The sequence below is a fragment of the Manis pentadactyla genome, chromosome 12 (assembly GCF_030020395.1).
Source record: "Manis pentadactyla isolate mManPen7 chromosome 12, mManPen7.hap1, whole genome shotgun sequence".
NCBI classification, from domain to species: Eukaryota; Metazoa; Chordata; class Mammalia; order Pholidota; family Manidae; genus Manis; species Manis pentadactyla.
Window position 1 is genome coordinate 17,484,132 of NC_080030.1, and position 15,179 is coordinate 17,499,310.

Sequence of the window (15,179 nt, forward strand, 5' to 3'; positions counted from 1 at the left end):
ACGATTGGAGTGCCGTTGGATACACATTTTTATTTTTCATGAAATCTGATTTTTTTCTCTTGTTGCTTGTGCTTTTTGTGTCATTTCTAAGAAATCACTGCTAAATCCAAGGTCATAAAACTTTTCCTGTATTTTTTCAAGAGTTTTATAGTTTTAGCTCTTACATTTATGTCTTTGATCCATATTGAATTAGTTTTTGTATACAGTTTAAGGCAAGAGTCCAACTCCATTCTTTTGTTTGTGGCTATTCTTTTTTACCAGCACAATTTATTGAAAAGACTGTCCTCCCCCCTCTCAAGCCCCATTGAATGGTCTTAGCACCCTTGTCAAAAATCATTTGACCATATACGTAAAAGTTTATTTCTGGGTTCTTCATTCTGCTCCATTGGTCTATATGTCTATTTGGGTTCTGGACCCAATTCCAATTTGTAGGAGGGGGTTTTCCCCACACCACCAAGCAATTCTCAGAATACCACACGGGTGTCCTACAATTAAACTCAATTCTGACACTACCTAAAGATAGCATCAGATTCCACAGGTTAAGGGCTTAGTCCCACAAGACTGCTTGTTTCCTGCTTCCCGTCAAACATCAGTTACAAGTCCAGGTTATCACCTGTGTTTCTGACCAACCAGCTATAGATTAGAGGTTCAAACATCCCCTCCGACTCAGGATGCCAATCACAAGTCCAAGTTATTACCTGTACTTCTGACCAACTGGCTACAAATCAGAGGCTCCCACCTCCTCGGGTTCATTTAATTTGCTGGAGAGGCTAATAGCACTCAGAAAACCTATTTGCTCACTAAATTACCAGTTTATTATAAAAGGGTATAATTCAGGAGCAGGCAGATGGAAGAGATGCACAGGATAAGATTTGGGTACAGGGCCAGAAACCTCCATGCCCTGAGTGCACCACTCTCCCTGAATCTCCACATGTTCACCAGCCCAGAAGCTCTCTGAACCCTCTCTTTTTGGGTCTTCATTGAGGTTTCATTACATAAGTACGATTGATTAAATGATTTGCTATTGGCGATTGATTCGACCTCCAGCCCCTCTACCTCTTCCATGGAAATCAGGAGGCAGGACTAAAAGTTCCAACCCTCTTTTCCTGGTTGGCTTATTGGCAAGCAGCCCCCATCCTTAGGTGCCTTCCATAAGTCACCTCCTTAACATAAACCCAGTTTTGGTGGAAAGGGACTTACTATGAATAACGACATGCATTTCACCTTTATGGCTCTGAAGCATTTTCAGGAACTGAGGACAAGATGAGATAGGTAGAAAAAAAAAAAGGAGAGACCAGCCCAAGCCCACATACCTAAGGCCTGATGAAGTGTGTTGTGACTCAGACCACTGGCTCTGTAAGGTTCTAAGATGTTTTGTTTTTCATGTCAGCCTATTGTTTTAACAAGTTTTATAGCCACCATGTCCTAAGTTTAGAGACCCCTTGGTCAGATAATCAACAGACCAGGACACAAACAACTTGTGACATGAACGTAAGGTTGCCCAATTTGATGTCTGATGGTTGTCTTTTCCTCATCAGACTAATTTTCTCATCCCTGGGTGGAGATTTTATATGCTAATGCTACATGAGATGATGTTGCAACATACATGTATGTACATAATCCATGCACACGTGCTAATTGAAACCCTCCCTACTCATGCTAGGTGACCTAATAACTAATAAATAAATATTTTTGCTCCACATAACAGGAGCTACCCTGATTCTTCGTAGGGCTGACTGTTTCTTAGGCAGCCCACCTTGGAATCTCAAGGGGTTTCTGTTTCTGTACTTCTCTAATAAAGTGCCCTGCTTGTTTGCATACTCCTAAGTCTCAGTGTTAAATTCTTTTAATATGCAAAAATAAGGACTGAGGACCCTGTTCTAGGGTCTGCCAGTAACAAAGAAACCAAATATTTTGACAAAATATGCTCATGTTGCTTTTATGCTCCAAGGGTTTGGGAGCTATGAGCCAGGAATTGTGGATGAAAACCAAAATATATGAGACATATGTAACATATATCTTACAAATCACAATATTACAATGTTATGTAGTTTTGGCTCTTTGGGGTTCCTTGAGAGTCCATGTGAGTTTCATGATGGTTTTTCTATTTCTGCAAAAAACACCATTAGGATTTGATAGGGATTGCACTGACTCTATAGATTGCTTTGGGTAGTGTTGACATCTTAACAGTGTTGTTTTCCAGTGCATGAACATGGGATGTCTTTCTACTTATTTGTCTTCTTTATTTTCTTTCAGTAACATTTTGTAGTTTTTAGAGTACAAGTCTTTTGCCTCCTTGGCTAAGTTTATTCCTAAGTATTTTGGTTTTTTTTAATGTTATTATAAATGGAAGTGTTTTCTTAAATTCCTTTTCAGATTGTTCATCATACCATATAGAAATGCAACTGATTTTAGTATGTTGATTTGTATCCTGCAAAGTTCTATCCTGCAACTTTGCTGAGTTGGTATATTAGCTCTAACAGCTTTTTAAATAGAATCTTCAAGATTTTCTGCATATAAGATTATGCCATCTGCCAACAGAGATAATTATATTCCTTCCTTTCCAATTTAGATACCTTTTATTTCTTTGACTAGAACTTCTAATATCATGTTGATAGAAGTAACAAAAACAGGCAGCCTTGTCTTATTCCATATCTTAGAGTAAAAGTTTTCAGTCTTTCACCATTGAGTGTGATGTGAGCTCTGGATTGTTCATATATGGTCTTTATTATATTAAGGTATTTTCTTTCTTTTCCTAGCTTGTTGAATGTTTTTATCATGAAAGAATATTGGATTTTGTCAAGTATTTTTTTCCTGCATAAATTGAGATAATAATGTGTTTTTCCCTTTCATTCTGTTAATGTGGTATATGGTATATTGTGTTGACATTTTTTGTATGTCAAACCTTCCTTGCATTCCAGGAATAAATCCCACTTGGTCATGGTGTTTATTTTAATATGCTATTGAAATCAGTTTGCTCGTATTTTGTTGGGGATTCTTGCATCAATGTTCATAAGGGATATTGGTCTGTAGTTTTCTTTTCCTGTAATGTCTTTGTCTGATTTTGGTATCAGGGTAATGCAATTTTTTTTCTCTTAAGGTTAAAATTTTTTGTGTGTTCAATCTAAGAAATCTTTGTTTAACCTAAGATGACTAAGACATTCTCCTGTTTCATTCTAAAAGCTACCTTGTTTTCAGAGTTAAACTCTTTGTATGAAATGTTTTATTCTTTCCAATCCCAAGTGAATCATTTTGGCATCTTTGCCAAAAGTCAGGTGCCCAATACAGGTATGGCATTATGTGCAGACTCTTTATTTTGGTCCACTGGTCTATTTCTCATTCCAATGAGAGTACCAATGTGAGGGTTTCTCACATTGGTACTACTGGCATTTGGAGCTGGGTCATTTTTTGTAGTAGAAACTGTCCCTGCGTTGTATAGCAGCATCCCTGGCCTCAACTCACTAGATCCTGGTTGCACCACCCCTCCAGCTGTAACAACCAAAAATGTTTCCAGACATTGCCCAATTTACCCCTGGGTGCAAAACTGCCTCTGGGCGAGAACCACTGGTCTATGCCTATACCAGTACCACCCTGTCTTGATTATGGTAGCTTTATAGTAAGACCTTCCAGCATCAGTAGAAACCAAGGTCTTTGAATGGTGCTGCCTGGCCCTGTCCCAAGGAGATTGGCCAGCATCTATGGGGAACAAGTGGCATTCAGAAAAACCAAGCTCTAAAGGTAAAAAAAAAAAATACAATCCAGGTGTCCATTTCAAAAGCCTGGAATACAGGACATGGTTCTTTCAAGAGACAGAAAATCAGGCTGTTGAGAAAAAGATCTGCAGAAAAAGTCCTGTTGCCCAGGACTATAGGTCATAGGGTGAAAAAGGCAAGATCCCCAGTGATATTTATAGTCAGAACTCACTTAGACTAGGGGAAAAAAAGAATGAGTGCCAGAATCAGTGAGCCTTGGGAATGGTGAAATTTGGGGCTGACTAATTGTCTATCACAGGACTTACCTGTGGATCGTAGGGTGTTGGAGCAGCATCTTTGGACTCCACCCACTAGATGCCAGTAGCACCCTGTCCCACCACTGAGTTGTGACAACCAAACATGCCTGCAGACGTTGCCAGTGTCCCCATGACAGGGGGCAGTATCATCCCTGATTGAACACCAATATTCTATATCCAAAGAGGGTCAAGATGTTATATGTAGGGTTTCCTTTTCTATAGTATATATTTAATGTTTAAAGTGACTCATTTTTTTATAATCAGAAGAGAAGAATATTTTGAAATGGTTGACATTATTGAGCATACACTATGTGCCAACTGTTTACTCATATCAGAAGTGTTGATGTTTATTGAGCAGTGGCTCGGTGATGTTTATTGAACAGTAAGCAATTTTTTGTAACTATTTTATGTATTTCTTTTTTAAATTATAGACTTTATATTTTAGATCCGGAAGTTCAGAGAGCTCCCATAGGCCCCCCTCTCTCCCCACCACTCTGTTTCCTCTATTATTAATAACTTTCATTAATGTGGTATATGTGCTACAGTGCATGAGTGAATACTAATACATTATTATTAACTGAGGTCTGCAGCTTACATTAGGGTTCACTCTTTGCATTGTGCATTCTATGGGTTTTGACAAATGCACTATGTCATGTCTCCACCATTACAGTATCATGCAGAATCATTTTACTGCCCTAAAAATCCTCTGTGTTCCACCTATATTGGTCTTGCCTTCAACACCTTTATCTGTTCGTTTGTTTGCTTATTCTTTGTAACTTTTTATCAATGATAGTATCATCTGGGCTCAATTCTTTGTCATATCTTACTGCACTGGCCAGCACTTCTGCATCAGCATTTAATATGAGCCATGATTGTGGGCATCCATGCCTCATCCTGGAATATACTACCTCTCTGTTTCACAGTCCGACACTGTTCAAATGGTTCCTTTCTAATCATGATCTTTGATCTAATTTCTTCATATTCCCCATTTAGTAAGAACTTAAAAAGAAATTGGAAATGGCTGCTGAATGTTATCCAGTGTTTTTCTAGCACAGTAAGATAGCCATTTGGCATTATCCTCCTTTTATCTATTCACTGAATAAATGAGGCTTTCTGATGTTGAACTTTCCTTGTCTCCTTGGAATAAAACCCTGCATGCTCCTGGTATGTTGTCTTTTAAAGCGCAGCTGAACTCAATTTGCTGATATTTTATTTAGCATTTTTGCATGCACTCAGGCTTCTGACCCCTTCCTGGCATCTTCTCAACCTGCAGCTGAGCTGAATCCCACAGGGAGTTGGGGAGAGTCTACTCAGAACATCTGCTTGAGCTCCACTAGGTGACTTCAACCCAGCAGCTCCCTAGCCCCCCACCCAGAACTGCTCCTCCTCTTCCAAGGAACCCTGCCACCCACCCTGGCACCCTGGGAGGCATCCTCCCCTTCTGCTCGCACTGACCCGCTACACCCCATCCCCTAGTCCTGTTGACACATTCTCCTAAGTTGGGAGACGTGCCCGGCCACACAGCTCTCTCTCCCCTCCCGCCCCCACACATCCCAGGGCCTCAGGCTTGTCTCAGTCTCCATGCTGATCTTGGCATCAGCAGCTGAGGTCAAAACAGAGGCCCCAATTTCTTTCATTCTGGTGCAGCAGGAGAGTCGTCAAGAAGGCAAGCTGAGCAGAGGACATGACCTGGAGGGAAGCAGGGAAGTTTCCACTTATTCTGCCCCACTTGCCCCCTCCTCGGGTCCATGACTGTTGTGGGCTTCAGGCTCAGCCAGCTCCAGGTACACCTGGGGACAGAGCAGGGCAAGGATGAAGGAGCCACTCTACGTCCTGCCTTCCTTGGGGCCAAGTGTCTCACTGGAGCTAGGATCTGGGATCCCCCTAAACCAATGGCTCCTCGGGAGGCAGCTCACCTCACATCCACCTCACCCGCCGTATAGAATCCCCACGAAATTGCTGTGCAACCTGCAGCCCATCACTGCCCCCTCTGAGTCATCCACATTACTTTCTCCAAATCTTGACCTAGCAATGGGCCGCTCAAGAGCAGGTCAAACCCATGGTTGCCCCAGCAATGCTGCAGAGACCGCACATCATGAAAAAAGAAAGATTATCTTTTATTTTCCCTTTATAAAAACATGAATATTGTATCCCACTATTCACATTACTCTGAAATTTACTTTTTCTTTCAAGAGTAAATCATAGAAATGTTTCTTGGGCAATAATTATAAGTCTTATTCATCTTTGGATTTTTTAAATTTGGTTTGTTACCTTTTTATTATGTAAGATCAAGTTTAAAGAGACAGATTATTCTGGAAAGCTTGTTATGAAAATCAGCGCATGCACGCACGTGTGCACATACACACACACACCACAGCTCCCATGTTTGATGAAACCAAGAAAAACATCAACACAATCCTGGGAGAAATAGGAACAGTGTAGGAGTGATGTGGACTCGAAGGTGTCAGGGGTAGGGGATATTTGAACTGGAGCCAGTCACATAGACAAGCCTCCCTCTTGCCCACCCCCAGAAGCCATTGGTCCAAGTTCCTGTCACTTAACTCTGAGTCTTCCCCTTGGTCACCCCTCCCAGTGCTCTGTCCTCCACTCTGCCCCCTCACTCCAGAGAGAGATAATGCCCAGCCTCCCTCTCCAGCTCACACACCCTCCATAGCTCCCTATTGCCCTCAGAGCCAAACCCACCAGGTAACAGGCCAACCACAATTCCCTGCTCCTCTTCCTCCCTCCCCTCCTTACCCCCACCCTCTATGAAATGGCAAAGACTCTGGGCTTAGAGCCAAGCAGAGTTCAAATCTTGACTTTGCATTTTACCAGCTAAATCTGGGCAGTTCCAATACTCAGAGCTTCACTTTCCCAGTCCGTAACAATGGGTGCTTTTGTTTCAAAGAAGTGGAGGCTCTGGGTACTGTAAAGACACTGTCCTTCACCAGAAGCATATGTAGGCAAAGAGGCACCAGATTGGCCACTATCTGAACACAGTGAAAACAAACCTGAGGTATGCAAGGGCTGCAGGGGGCCCACTGATTGCACACGGCAACCCAGAAAGCAAACAGAGGTTTGTGTCCCCAAAAGGCCTGGTCGCACAATAACACCAGGGCTCCGCCCTAGCCCACCCGGGGCCTCCACCGCCCACATAAAGGTGCAGGGTGTTTGCTGAATTCAGCCCTTGCTCAAACATTTGTTTTCAAGACAAGGCTCCTGCGGAGGCCCCATGCCCTTTGGCCAGGGTCGGAACCCTCAGCCGGGGTGGAGCAGGAGGGAGGCACGTCCGGGACTGCGTGAGGCTGCACGGGGCTGAACCCAAGGGCTTCTCTCCAGGCCCGGGACTTGGGTCCAAGAGTCCCACAGTGGGAGAACACGCCCTGCTCAGAGCATAGGCCACCGATTCAGAACCTCCAGCCTTCATCATAAAAAGGAATTAAGTATCCATACGTGCTACAGCCTGGATGAATCTTGAAAGAAGCCAGACACAAAAGCCACATAGTGACTAATCCCAACTATATGGAATATCCAAAACAGGCAAATCCGTAAAGACAGAAAGATCAGTGGCTGCTGGGAGCTGCGGAGGCGCACGGGGAATGACTGCTCATGGGGGTGGGGTCTCCTTTTGGGGTGATGGGAATGTTCTGGAACTAGATGGAGACGGTGGCTGCACGATATTGTGCATGTATTAAAGGTCACCGAATTACACACTATCTGATGTCATGTGAATTTCACCTCCACAAACACTAACAAAGAAATAAAATAATTTAATAAAGAAAGAATCACAGCACTATGGAAAACAGTACGGCAGTTCCTCAAAAACTTAAACATAGAATTACCACATGATGGAGCAACCCATTTTTGGGTATTTACCCACAAGAATGGAAAGCAAATATTGAAGAGATTTTTGCACACCCAGGTTCACAGCAGCATTACACCCAATCACCAAAGGTGGAAGCAACCCAAGTGCCACTGACAGGCAAGCAGACAAATGAAATATGGTCCATCCACACAAGGGAATATTAGCCAGCCTTAAAAAGGAAGGGGATTCTGACATATGCTAGAACCTGGGTGGACGTGGAGGGCATTATGGTTAGTGGAATCAGCCAGTCCCCAAAGGACAAATACTGTACAATCCCCCTTATATGAGGCCCCTAGAGTCATCAAATGCATAGCGACAGAAAGTAAAGTGGGGGTTGCCAGGGGCTGGGGGAAGGAAATGGAGAGTTAGTGTGTTTTGTTTGGGGTTGGCTTTTTAATTTGAGTTAAAAGTGATAGATAACATGATATGTCTCAGGTGTACAACATAATAAGTTGGCATCTATACACACTGCAAGGCGATCACCACCAAAAGCCTAGTTACCATCCATCCCCTACAGTTCATTCCTCTCTTCACCCATTTTGCCCGCTCCTCAACCCCCTTGCCTTCTGACAACAACCATCAATCTGCTCTCTGTAATATGAATTTGTTTTTGTATTGTTTTATTTGTTTATTTTGTTTTAGATTTCACATGTGAGTGAAATTCATATGGTATTTGTCCTTCTCTGGCTTATTTCACTCAGCATAATACCCTCAGGATCTATCCATGTCATTGCAAATGGCAAGATTTCATTCTTCTGTATGGTTGAGTAATATTCTATTGTATATATGTACCATATCTTTATCCATTCATCTATTGATGGACATTTAAGTGGTTTCCATATCTTGGCTATCGTAAATAATGCTGCAATGAATATATATTTTCAAGTTAGTGTTTTTACATTCTTTGGATAAATATCCAGAAGTGTAATTGCTGGATCATTTGTGGTAGTTCTAGTCTTGATTTTTTGAGGTATCCCCATACTGCTTTTCATAGTGACTGCATCAATTTACATTCCCACTAACAAGTGTACAAAGGTTCCCTTTTCTTCACATCCTCACCAAGTCTTGTTATTAATCTTTTTTATAATAGTCATTCTAACAAGTGTGAGGTAATATCTCATTGTGGTTTCAATTTACATTTCCCTAATTAGTGATTTTGAACATCTTTTCATGTGCCTGTTGGCCATCTGTATGTCTTCTTTGGAAAAATGTCTGTCCAGATCCTTTGCCCATTTTTTAAATCAGATTGTTTGATTTTTTATTGTTGAGTTGTATGTGCTCCTTATATATTTTGGATATTATCCCCTTATCAGATATGTGATTTGCAAATATCTTCTACCTTTTCATTTGGTGATGATTTCCTTCACTATGCAGAAGCATTTTAGTTTGATGTAATCTCACTTATGTTTGCTTTTGTTTCCCTTGCCTTCATGATCAGATCCACAAACACATTGCTAAGACCAATGTCAAGGAGCTTGCTACCTAGATTTTCTCCTAGGAATTTAATGGTTTCAGGTTTTACATTAGTCTTTAATCCATTTTTAATTAATTTCTTTTTTGGGGTGTATCATTAATATACACTTACATGAGCAACTTTGTGGTTACTAGATTCCCCCCATCATCAAGTTCCTCCCACATACCCCATTACAGTCACTGTCCATCAGCGTAGTGAGATGCTATGGAGTCACTACTTGTCTTCTCTGTGCTATACTGCCTTCCCTGTGCATTTTTTATTAATTTCTGTGTATTTGCATAAGCTAGTGGTCTAGTTCATTCTTTTGCATGTGGCTGTCCAGTGTTCCCAACACCATTTATTGAAGAAGTTGTCCTTTCTCCATTGTATATTTTTGGCTCCTTTGTCATAAATTAATTGTTTGTATATAGGTGGGTTTATTTCTGGGCTCTCAATTCTGTTCCATTGATCTGTGTGTCAGGTTTTATGCCACAGCTACACTGTTTTGATTACTGTAACTTTGTAATATAGTTTGAAACCAGCAAGTGTGATGCCTCTACATTGTTCTTCTTTCTCCAGATTACTTTGGGCATTACATAATGATAGGAAGTCAACCCAGCAAGAAGATATAACTTTTGTAAATATATATGCACCCAACATAGAAGCACCAAATATATGCAAATATTAACAGACCTAAAGGGAGAAATTGACAGTAACACAATAATAATGGGGGCTTGTTTTTATATTTGGGTTCAAGGAAGTTCAGTTTTCCTCTGGACTGACCGTAAGGGGGAAGAGAAGAATGATTCTCTATTTGGGCATCTTTATCTAGGAGACAGAGGAATGGGGCGAGGCTACACTGTAACTGTGAGAAGGGACAGTTGCTCCTGGCAGCCAGGAATGGGGACACTTGGCCATGTCTGTGGCTTGCATGATGTTCTTGTTTCTGTCTGTGCTCAGACATGATTATGAAGGGGTCTTCTTTTCCTGTTTTGAAATGGTTAGAGACTCACAAGAAATTGCAAAACTAGTACAGAGAGGTCCCATGCACCCGTCACCCAGCTACCCCCAATAATACATCTTAGGTAACTTTAGTACATTATCGAAACCAGGAAATTGATGTTGGCACAGCACAACTAACTAGGCTTCAGACGGGAGCAAGTGGATTTCAGGGCTCACAGAGATTGTCTTGCTTGAGGTTCCTTGACACCATGGAATAGCCAAGCTGGTAGACAGATCAACTCCCAGCTGGGAGAAGTCCCAGGCTGTGTTTCTCTCAGCCCTTCCTTTTGGCCAAGGATGAATGAAGTCAAGCTGCAGTGCATTAATCTGTGATATCCAGCCTTTCACTACTGCCAGGATCTTGCTGATCAGGAGGTTGCCATAAAACTTTATTAGCCCCTTCTGCTCTTCTGATTGTCGTGTTTGGATCACCTCATGAGGCAGTTGGCTCTCTGAAGTAGAATTTAAGACTTTGGCCAGGCTGCACTGATCAACTGCACCATAACAACTCCCCCAAACACCAAAAACAAATTATTTATTAGTCCTTGTAATAGTCTTACATTAGCTATCTACTACTGCATAACAAGTAACCCCAAAACTTTGCAGCTGAAAACAACTATTAACCTTAAAAATAAAACTGTCAGGTGACTGTAGTGGGGCTTGTGGGGGGGGACTTGGTGAAGGGGGGACCCTAGTAAACATAATGTTCTTCATGTAATTGTAGATTAATGATAACACAATAAATAAATAAATAAAAACTGTCAGTTATTTTACCAGCAAAAATGGTCTTTTTGGGGAATAGCAGAAACTGCAATTTGGGACATGCAAGGTATAGCAAAGGCAAAGGCAAGTTCAGAGACCAAAGGAGACCAAAGCTCTTTTACAGAGTGAAGGGGACATCTGAGAGGGGCTGTTATAAGCAAAGAGTCCATTGGAGAAAAGTGGGACTTCAAGTATCATGGCTTCTCATTGGCTGAGTTGTGACAGTCTCTAGTTGGCTGGGCTGTTGCTGGGCAAGGAGAAAACCTTCCCTTTGCTGGGGTAGGGAAGTATAGGCTCTTACTCTATGGGTCTGCAATCAGTGATGAGTGGTTGGGCATGAGAGTCCCCCTGCTGGCCTCTCAAGTCCATTTCCAATGAGATTTCCTTTGTTCAGGTTCACACAATAAGCATTTATGTCACTGTTTCTGTGGGTCAGGAATCTGAAGTTGCTTAGCTGGGTACTGGCTTAAGGTCTCATGAGGCCACAGTCAAGGTGTTGGCTGGGGCTGTAGTCAGCTCACTTGATGGGGACTGAAGTATCCTCTGCCATGATCACTCACAACACTGCCTGTGACAAAACATCCAACTTCCACAGCACTAATGATCCAATAGAGACAAACACCCCAGACAAAAGTCACTTTTTTTTTTTTTGGCTTAAACACATGTGGGATTTTTCTTACATAATGAGAAACCCAGAACTAGAAAGTTACTGGCATCCCTTCACATGTTCAGTGATGCCACAGACTTTTTCTTTTTGGCTTCTTTAGTGTGTCCTCTTTATCCCCATGCTTATTGCTTTCTGGTTGCAAAATGGCTGCTGCACCTCCAGGCATCATATCCACACGCACAAGGCAGAAAGCATGGGGAGGGAGGAAGCCACTGCATCGCCCTTTTATATTCCTCAGGACAGAAAAAGCTTTCTTAGAAATCCCCACAGCATGCTTCCAGTCATGGCCACCCCAACCTACAAAGGAAGCTAGGAAGTTGGGGCGTAGGAAACTATAGACTTGTAAATGTAATCTTGGGAGTAACTTCTCATCATTCTGTGGGTGATATTCATCAAAAGTGAGTCAATAAGTCCAGCCTATGCTCAAGGGGAAAGGATTATACAAATTTGTGACTAGCAGGGGTTGGGGAGGAAATCACCTGGGACCATCTTGAAGGCTTCCCCTTACAGGCCCATATGACCAAATCTAGGCAAAAAAACATGCCCCCAATCCAGCTATGGGTCTGTTTTCGAAATCCAGATAGGTTTTCCTTTTTTTTTCCTGGTCACAGATTGTTCAAATCAACCTACAGTATTATATTGCACAGCTTGAAGTGTTTGCTATAACACTCCCCACTGACTGGTTATGAGAAATCAACACTGGCAAATACATTTAAACAAGTCTGTGGGATTTGCAGAGCAGAAGCTATGTCTTTATAAGAAGCAGTCACATAGGAAGTCATAGACTCAAATGGGAACACAAGAATTGTTTACCGCAGCAGACATAAGCCAAACATTGGTCTCTTCCGGACAGAGATTTTCCAGGAGGAATTAAACAGTTCCTGCAAAAGAGGCAGGGTGTCTCTAAGGGGAACACATTGATGATTATAGTGAGAATAATCCCAATATTTATTTGGGTTCGCATTAGGGTCCGCCTTAATCCAGTATGACCTCGTCATAACTTAACTGTATCTGCAAACAGCTTATTTCCAAGTAAGGTCCCATTGACAGGTGCCAGAGGTTAGGATTTCAGCACATTGTTTTGGGAAACAAAATTCAACCATCCACATCTACCTTCTGAATTGTTTAAAGGAAACCTATTACGTTTTTGTCAATAGGATCAGGTGGGGATGAAGATGCAGCCATCAGCTGTTTTCCAGAAAAGTAGCTGTGATCTGTGAAAAATGTGCAAGAGCTTTATTCTTTCTTAAGTGCTGTAAGGAAACTGTAGGAGGTCACTAATGCATGATGAAGATAAGGAAGGGCATATTTAGAAAACTTTTGGCCAGGTGATAGAGGGTGTTGTGAAAATTACTAAGGGGAAATCTGGCTGGAATGGAGCAGGGAGGCTAGAAGGGAGAGCCCAGCACCACTTGTCAGTTACAGGAGGACATGTCAATGAGCGCCTCCAAAGGAAGAATCAACCACAGGCCCCAACAGGAAAACATGGACATTGCATTTCCTACAGGAAACTGGCTACCCCTGCAGCTCAGCCAATGAGAAATGGTTGTCACCCTAAATGCTTGCTTTTCTCCAGTGGGCTTTTGTTCAAAACAACCATTTCCAACGTCCTCTTTCTTCGATAAAGTTAATGTTTCTCTCCTCTGCTCGTTGGACTTGCTTATGGCTTTGCTGCAGCTAGCATGTCCTGAACTGCAATTCTTCACTATTCCTGGATAAACCCATTTTTGCTAAAATAACTGACAATTTCCTTTTTAAGATTAACCCTCATAATGAGATAACTTGGGGATCCAAACGCGTTTGATCTTATTTGGCAACAGTTTAAACCTGGAAGATGGCTGGGGGGTGTGGGTGTTCTGAGATCTTTACTAAGTTTCATTTTAGAAGTCTCTTAGTTGTTAACATGATAATATTCTGGATCTGTTGTATTATGAAATGCATGCCACCTGTTTTTACTTTTTTTTATTGACATACAATAAAAAAGTGTAGTTGATAGACAATATTATATTGATTTCAAGTATACATCACAGTGATTCAACAGTTATCGACATCATTAAATGCTCACCCCAACATATGTAGTTATTTATGATTTGTCAACACTGACAGAGGTTGTTATTGACTACTGTTTTTATTTTTAAAGGAGGATCCTAAGAAGTTTCATATTGCACCTGTGGCTTGCCTTGTATTAATTTCTCCTGGACGGTGCATCTGTGGAGGGCTTCCTGAGTCGGGATAATTCTTTAATAGAGGGAGGCAATTGTGGGCTTTCCTTCTTTGCAGAGAGAAGGAGGGTGGCTGGGTTTAGTGTGCTGTAAGGATGGAGAATAACACCTGTAAGGAGAAGCAGGACTATGTCCTCAGAGCTGCGAAGTGTGGGGTCTGCGAGCCTGGGGTCCAGGAATTTGGAGACCCCAGAACTCAATCCTGGAAGCTCCCACAGGCTCTCTCGTCGCTTCCCCAGCTCCTACTCAAGGCAACAGCTCTTGGCTCCTACACCTGATGAAAGATTGATAAAAACAGTGGTGCTGGGTGATTCCTGTGTTACTGAGCCAATAGCTCTGGTGCTTCTCCAGCCATTTCACTGAACAACCAGGAAAAGAAGTTGTGGATCTGGAATCCAGGAAACACATTGTGCAACTGCTTTTTGTACCGTCTTTGCACTTCAGAAAAACCATGTTTCCTTTGACTTAAAAAGTATACAGTCACTGAAAGGTATTGCTATGAGCATGTTTTACTTAAATACAACCAACCTAGGAATAGGGGCTCTTCTTTTGACGTGTCATCATTTTTTGTCTTTTAATCCTAAATTTGGTAAGAGAAAAAGTTCTCATAATAGTTTGGAATTCATGAAAAGTTGGAGCATTTGTGACAAACCCGATCGTTCCTATTTGTCTGTGCTTTTATAGGTGAACGAGTCGATGTCTGTGTTACCTAATAGCAATTTCAGGACACCCGGTGGGAGTTAAGGCACAAAAGACACCTTCAGGGTTGTGTTATTCTGAGTTTGGAACCGGCAGTTGGGAAAGGTAGAATTACGATGGATGGGTTGTTAGAGAAATTATTTAAGTCATAAAGAAAAGAAATAGTTACACAGCAATAAACAACCCTGGTTATTAGGAACTGAATGCTTTTCAAAAGTAAGGATGCTTCAAAAAACAATTTGGGAATATGTCAAAAAGCGTAAGAGTTAACAATATTTGGAGGACAAAAAAAGCAATGCCTGTATGAAGTAGCAGCCATTTTAAAGGGGGAAAAAACGACCAAAATTCTAATTTTACTCAGTGTGTACATTATTCTTGTAACAATTTGCAGTGAAGGATTTAATAGATCTTTACATGTGTGTATTTAGGCACACAGGGGTATGTGAATATTCAAATGTATAATAAATATAACACTTCTAATAGTAGCTTTAAATATAAAG